Consider the following 6,808-nt stretch of genomic DNA (forward strand, 5'->3'; position numbering starts at 1 on the left):
AGGGTTATTGTTGCTAGGACATGAGACAAGATCCTGGTTATATTCTTTGACTAGAATAAGGCTATGGGACTGTAGGACTCCCACCAATGAAGGTTTGGACTCAACCCCTTGGATTATAGGCCTCAATTAATGGAGGCATAGAACTCTAACCATGAGACAACTTAATTTATAAGATTCAACTAGTCTATAGATGCTAGAACTCCCCACCAAGGTTGTGGCCTAACGGCTAGAGAAGTCGTCTTCGAAGCTGGGAAACTGGGTTCGAGTCTCAGCAGGGACGCTCAACATCCTGTGATTCTGGGCAACCCACTTAATCTCCCTTTGCCTAACAAAATGAATGTGTCCATCTGTAACACAACTGGTGCTCATGTAACTTGGCTTATACCTTCGGGTCGAGTTTGCGCTATATAAAATAAAAAAATTAAAATTAAAAAGAAGGAAGATAGGACTCAATCCAGGAGAGAATTAAACTCCTCGGAAGAAGTATAGACCTCAAACTACAGGCAAATGAGATTAAAGTCAAGCAAGGAATGACTCCCACCAGTGGAGGTGGGTCTATCATAGAAAACCGTGGCAGAAGGATCTGAACTGAAAAAAAGCAAGCGCTCAACTGATGGAAGGATACGACTCAATTAGAGATCAAATGTTATTTTATGTTATGTTACCTAACGGTTGTACTTGCTAGACAGGAGCAAGCCACTGAAAGCTCAAACCAGGCTTGAGGTAAATGCCGGCTCTGGCTCAGCTCGGGTTCATCTTAGAATCTTGAGCCCAAAAAGAACGAAGGTTATGTGTCCTAGTGGCTACAGCTAACAACCATGTAACATGGGGGGGAACAAGGTTTAAATCCTGGCCTCAGCTCTGCATTCTGTAAATCTGACAAATCTAACTGCAACATTTAAAAAACAGCATGCAAGGTGGTCTTTGTCTGTTAAGCTTTCACAAGTGCGCACTATGTAAAACCGCAGAAAATAAAATGTGGATTCTGACTGTCACCCACACGCTAATCTCCTCTTCCAAGAATTAAGGACAAACCATTAATCTTTGATGTCAGAAAGGAATACCCATCAAGTGGCTGAACTGCACAGTGTGAAACTCACAAATCTGCTATCAACCCGGCTTCCGTGGTTGACCAAACAGTGTAATCCTGAGCAAATATTTTGCCTCCGAGCCTCCTTTTTCATCATTATCACATATCAGAGCACCTTCAAATAAGTGTGTTTGGGTTGTGTGCAGTACAAAAAACCTCTTTTGTGATTGACTTAATGTTACTCTCTGTATGATAAGAATTTAGGCCACATATAGGGTAGAAATGACAAATCACTTGCTTCTTAGTTCACTAATAGCATTTTTAGCATGGCGTGGGCAGGAATATTTGTAAATGTCTGTTTAAAACCTTTCGCTTGCAATAAATACTTCTCAATGCAGAGATACAATCTGATGGACTAAGGTGAAATACTCAATATTAAAGAAACACTTTTTTTTAATTTTGAAGACAACTTATATTCTAATATGTTGTTTCTTGCATGATTTTCAGGGCTCAGCTTGCGCATGAGCTTTTACAGCCAGAGCCCACCCTTGGCTTGGCTCTGTCTCGGCTCTCCCTGTTAATTTCTTTGCTTGACCACTTCTAGTACTTGTAGACATATCACAGTAGAGTGTGGATAATTTGATCTTCCATCTAACCTGTGTTACTAGAGTCTGCTAATCCACCTGCATGGGTTCTTGGTAGATCTTGTTAATATGGGGTGTGTCTGTTCTTTCCTATGTGTTATTGGAATGCTTATAAAAGTGGGTGTGTGAGGTGTATGGGTTTGATGGCATTGTTGAGAGTTTTCATGTTAGTTCTAAAGTTATAATCAGGCTGCTGGTTTGGTGACCTCTATCTCTCTCTCTATATCTATATATATATATATATATATATATATATATATATATATATATATATATATATATATATATATATATATCTCTCTATATCTCTATATCTCTCTCTCTCTATCTCTCTCTCTCTATATCTCTCTCTCTATATCTCTCTCTCTCTATATCTCTATCTCTCTCTCTCTCTCTCTCTCTCTCTCTCTTAGCTCTATCTCTCTCTATCTCTCTCTCTCTCTCTCTCAGCTCTTTATCTCTCTCTCTCTCTCTCTCTTATCTCTTTATTGCTCTCTCTCGCTTTGTTTTGGCTTTTCTGTTGCCCAAATTTTCTTGGGGGGTAGAAGTTCAACCCCCCAAACTCACCCTAGTGGTTGCTCACGGCGCTTGCTCGCTACACATCATGTGGGGGTTGGTCTCACTTTTACTTTGTTCTTTCTGATTCACTACTTGTGTCTATTTTTGGTGCTCTCTGAAAGAATGCCTATGAATACATATGACTGGGTGGGTAACCTGATGTTCTTTAAGGTCATCATCTACTGTTTACTGTGCTTTGAAAGTTGATACAATTTGAATATGTAATGAAAAATGTGCTGTAAAATTCACCATTTTGGTCTGTCGTTTTTGAAAAATTTCTTGGGGGGAGAACCCCCCCAAACCCCCCTAGTGCCCGTCGGGCTCGCTCGCTGCGCTCGCTCGCTACGCGCCGGACGGGGGCTGGCTCGCTACGCGCCGGAAGGGGGCTGGTCTGGAAAAATTTGCCAGGGCTGCTTTCACTTCCCAGTCCGGCCCTGATTCGGTCCACAAATCCACTGGCACTACAATGTCGAAAAACCCATCCAGGTCTTTTAAGAGACATTTCTGGACCTTTATGAAACGCTCGACCTGTCGGTACCAATCAACTGGTTTTTCTCGCAGTTTTGGGAAATCATTTGTAAATGACACAATATCCTGTCGGGACCAAGGGACATGGACATATTTTCCCCCCGGGACCTCTCGCATGGGACACAATTTTTCTGCGGGGGTTACTTCTTTTAGCACGTATTCTGAAGCCTGAGACTTAGCCCTACTGTCTTCCTTTTTCTTTGCCCACCGGGTTCTCCATTTTCCTACATCTCCCCATTTCTGTAAGAGTTTCAGTAATTCTTTTATCTGGATCTGTTTTCCTACCACGTTCAAGCTTTCTAAGTCTTTGTCTGAAAAATCTACCCTGTAAGGTTTCTGAAGGATTTTGGAGCGACTGACATCTATCCCCATTTCTGTGGCTGTGTCCATCAATCTCTCATGAAGCAATCTAGCGTTTCGGGTAAGGTTTTTGCTTATGAACAGTAACTCTTCCTCACTATAGGAGTTTAACCGGTCTAATCCTATATTCCCTGCCATTAGTTCCTCTATCTCTATCCTTAACTTGTAGATCTCTAAGGGTTTCTGTTGGGGGGTGGTCTCCTTTTCTAATTCTTTGGTCCATCTGTCTAATTCTTCTGGAGATACTACTATGGCACTCCTAACCCCTGATGTGCTTTCAATCAGAACTTCTTTTGTCTTACTCTGACTTCTGGCCCCTGACATGCTGGTTCTAGATTCCCTGATGGGCATATCCATCAGGACCACTGATTCGCACTCACTTTCCTGATCATCATCTATGAACACTTCTTTTCTTGGGAGTGGAATGCTAGGAGTTGGCATAATTGGGGTGATAACAGGAGGACGGGGACTGACCATTCTATCCCCATAAAGAGGAATAGCGGGACCAATAGTTACTGGAATGGTCAGTGAATCTGGATGGGGATGTATCTGGGCTATGGTCCGAACCAAATCATCTCGCTGTCTAGCCAGGGCTTCCTTCTCTTGCTCTCGTAAAACCTTTTCTGCAGAATTGTCATGCAATACTTGGGGTACCAAGGGAGGGTAAATACTTGGGGCAGTTGGAGTAACCAATCGAGGTGGGCCTTCTCCAAACGGATGATAATTCGGGACCGTGGATTTAGGTCTGCAAAACCCATCCCCTTCACTGGTTTTACTTTCCGTACCTGTTCCATCTGTCTCGCTATCTCTCCGACATCTGGGATATTTGGCAAACGGGTTTGGTGAACTTAACGGTTCTGACTCTGCTACATAAGGAGGTGGGTTCTTCATCAATAAATCTTCTAGGTGCTCATCTTCTGAGTCCCCTACAGGCATGGTATGATGGGTTTTTTCTGTGCATTTCCCTTTCCTTTGTTCTAATACCCCCATCATTGGAAACAATCCCTCCACCATCATGCTTTGTCTCCAATGTTTCATTTTCTGCTCTTTCGTTTCTCTATGGACCCTCGGATACCATTTGCTCACTCCCTTGTCCATCCGGGGTCTATCTCTCTCCAAAGCCTCAATTTCCCATTCTTCTAGGGCTTCGTACTGGGTTAATCTAGGTCTGGGATGTAGTTCATTCATGCGGGTCCTTAAGTTAAACAGGATCCTGCCATTAAAGGTACCGTCAATAGAGAATGCTAGAACTCCGTCATCTGCAGTATACTTTGCCCAATTTTCTAACCATACACAGGTATGATACCCTTTTTCAAACATCATAAATGAAGCAGGAGTGTTCGGTGGAGGAATGATCACACCCTCCCTCGTTCTAATGGGTTTGTCAGTTTTGAAAAAATTCTTTACTTTATCGGCAAATGACATTTTTCTTTTTATTCCATACATCATGTGCGGTCTACCTCGTATAATCTGTTCCTTATAGAAGCCTGAGTTTTGTGGATTAGGTAAGAACTCAGGATACCACATATGCCTTTCCAGGCTCTCTTCTAACTCAGCCTGATTAATTTTGTTTACCTTTGTGCTTCCAATGCTAGCACGACTTCTATTGTGTAGTAACCAATCAACACTGTGAATACAAAATCCTTGTCCAATGGGTGCGCGGCCTTTTCGCGAGACGAGGTCTCACGCTCCGGCACTCACCCCTCCCTTACAAATTCAGCTTCACTACACACCCGCTGTCTTGACCAATACCAGCGCGGCACGGAGTGACGTCAGAGCAGTCTTCCGACCGACTCCCTCCTTCACAAGGTAACGGAAACTTTTAACTTTTCCCAAAGTGCGAATGCAAATTTTAGTCAACAACACGCAACGTTTGCCACTGTGTCTGAGTGTTCTAAACAGGTAGAAAAATTTTCTTTCACTACTAGTAAACCACTTCTGTCTACTTTTCATTCACTCCGGATAGACTTCTTTGCCTAATCCCTCACACGAGTAATATAGAACCTGTTATTCCTCTGACCCATCCACTTCTTTCCGGGATATATACTGAGCCAGGCTTTCACCAGCGAACTATTTTACTTACCATTCAAGCCTCGGAGACCCTATTACTCCTCCCGCATGTGACCCTTACTAGGTGATATCACAATGGAAGTTTTATACAAAAGGACTCGTAGCTATCATTTATACAGATGCAAAAAGATCCTAATTAGTGCTTCCAGGTATTCCTAACCCTGCACTAATGACTCGTAACAAGTGACCTTAGCAGCTAACTGGATTCTGCTCACCGTTAGCTATATACCTCCCCGGGGATTTCGGACTTACACTGAACACTTTACGTACAATTTTGTTAATTTATTACATATAACATTTATAGCAGCAATGAAATCTCATATAAAAACAGTTACGCAATATTTCAAAACAATGTGATCACTGTAAAAATATCAAAACTTTAGCAGCACGGTTCAGTATCCTATCTACCTATCTTAACTAGTCCTAACCATTACCTCTGCTACCAGAAAATTACTGATAGAGCGCGCAGGTCACCCGGGCCACAATTTCACCAATTTTCCACGCACTGGGCCCTGGCGTGCATATGAACGACTGAGTTTGCGTGAACCGGGTGATTCATACACGCTACTATGAGTAATTCGGGGGGTGACTCTTACACCACTTACTATTCATGTACCTGACTTACCACAGGCACATTACTCCTGATGGATCAGGAGCTAGCAGTGGATAGGTGACAAGATTCCTGATGAGAAAAAACAAAAACCTTCTATATACCAAATACGTTTATCCACATCTTATACTGTAAATGACCACAGACACCTGATGAGTTTTGAAAGTTTATAAAAGATAAAGGTTCAGAAGGAATATGCCAAAATTAGGCAAATACAAATCAGTACATCGATTATTAATATCAAAGCCACAATATAACTATAGATTAGGGCAAGTACCATTAAAATTACTCGGGAACACTACAGGGTATGAACATCTAGTGAACACGCTATTCAGCACCAGTTTAAACTAAGGCAAGGGACATGAACGGGACCTAGACTGTGTATTTAAACTAGGCTATTTATGCTATTCTTACTAAATTCACTGCAACCATGCTAAAGGAAAGGGGAAGACTGGAACACACTAATAAAAGATATGACAGTTCAATAATATCCTACAGGTAGGGAGAAAAGTGGAACATATCTAATAAACAATTACATATAATTTGCATTTCAAGGTGATAGGCAATATCACAGGCAAGAGTGCTTTATTAAGAAAAAAAGAAAAGAGAGATAGGAAGACGCAAACCCACAGATTAATATTTACCTAATTAAGAATGAAGACTAACCCTGGCCACGGGTCAGTTTGGAAGACGGGGACAAGGACCCTCAAGGAATGGAATACCAGAATGCGAGCAGGTACAGCTCACGGAAAATCAGGACAGGATACCCCTCAGGTTTGGGTCAGGACTGGGCTCACCAAGGTACGACCAACACCCACAGCTTCAGATGCAACGCCTGCGTTACCCCTCTCTGCAAGCAATCCGCCAGTAACCCCGATTGGGTTTTCGAATTTCCCAGCAAAGTGCTTCGCCAGCACTTAAGACTATTTCCACCCCTTTAGGAGTTTGTGGAAAGTATGGACAGAGTGCTCCGCAGCACTCTAAAGTGACCACCTATAGAGATCGTAG

This window comes from Lissotriton vulgaris, chromosome 2_2, assembly GCF_964263255.1.
Source record: "Lissotriton vulgaris chromosome 2_2, aLisVul1.2, whole genome shotgun sequence".
NCBI lineage: Eukaryota > Metazoa > Chordata > Amphibia > Caudata > Salamandridae > Lissotriton > Lissotriton vulgaris.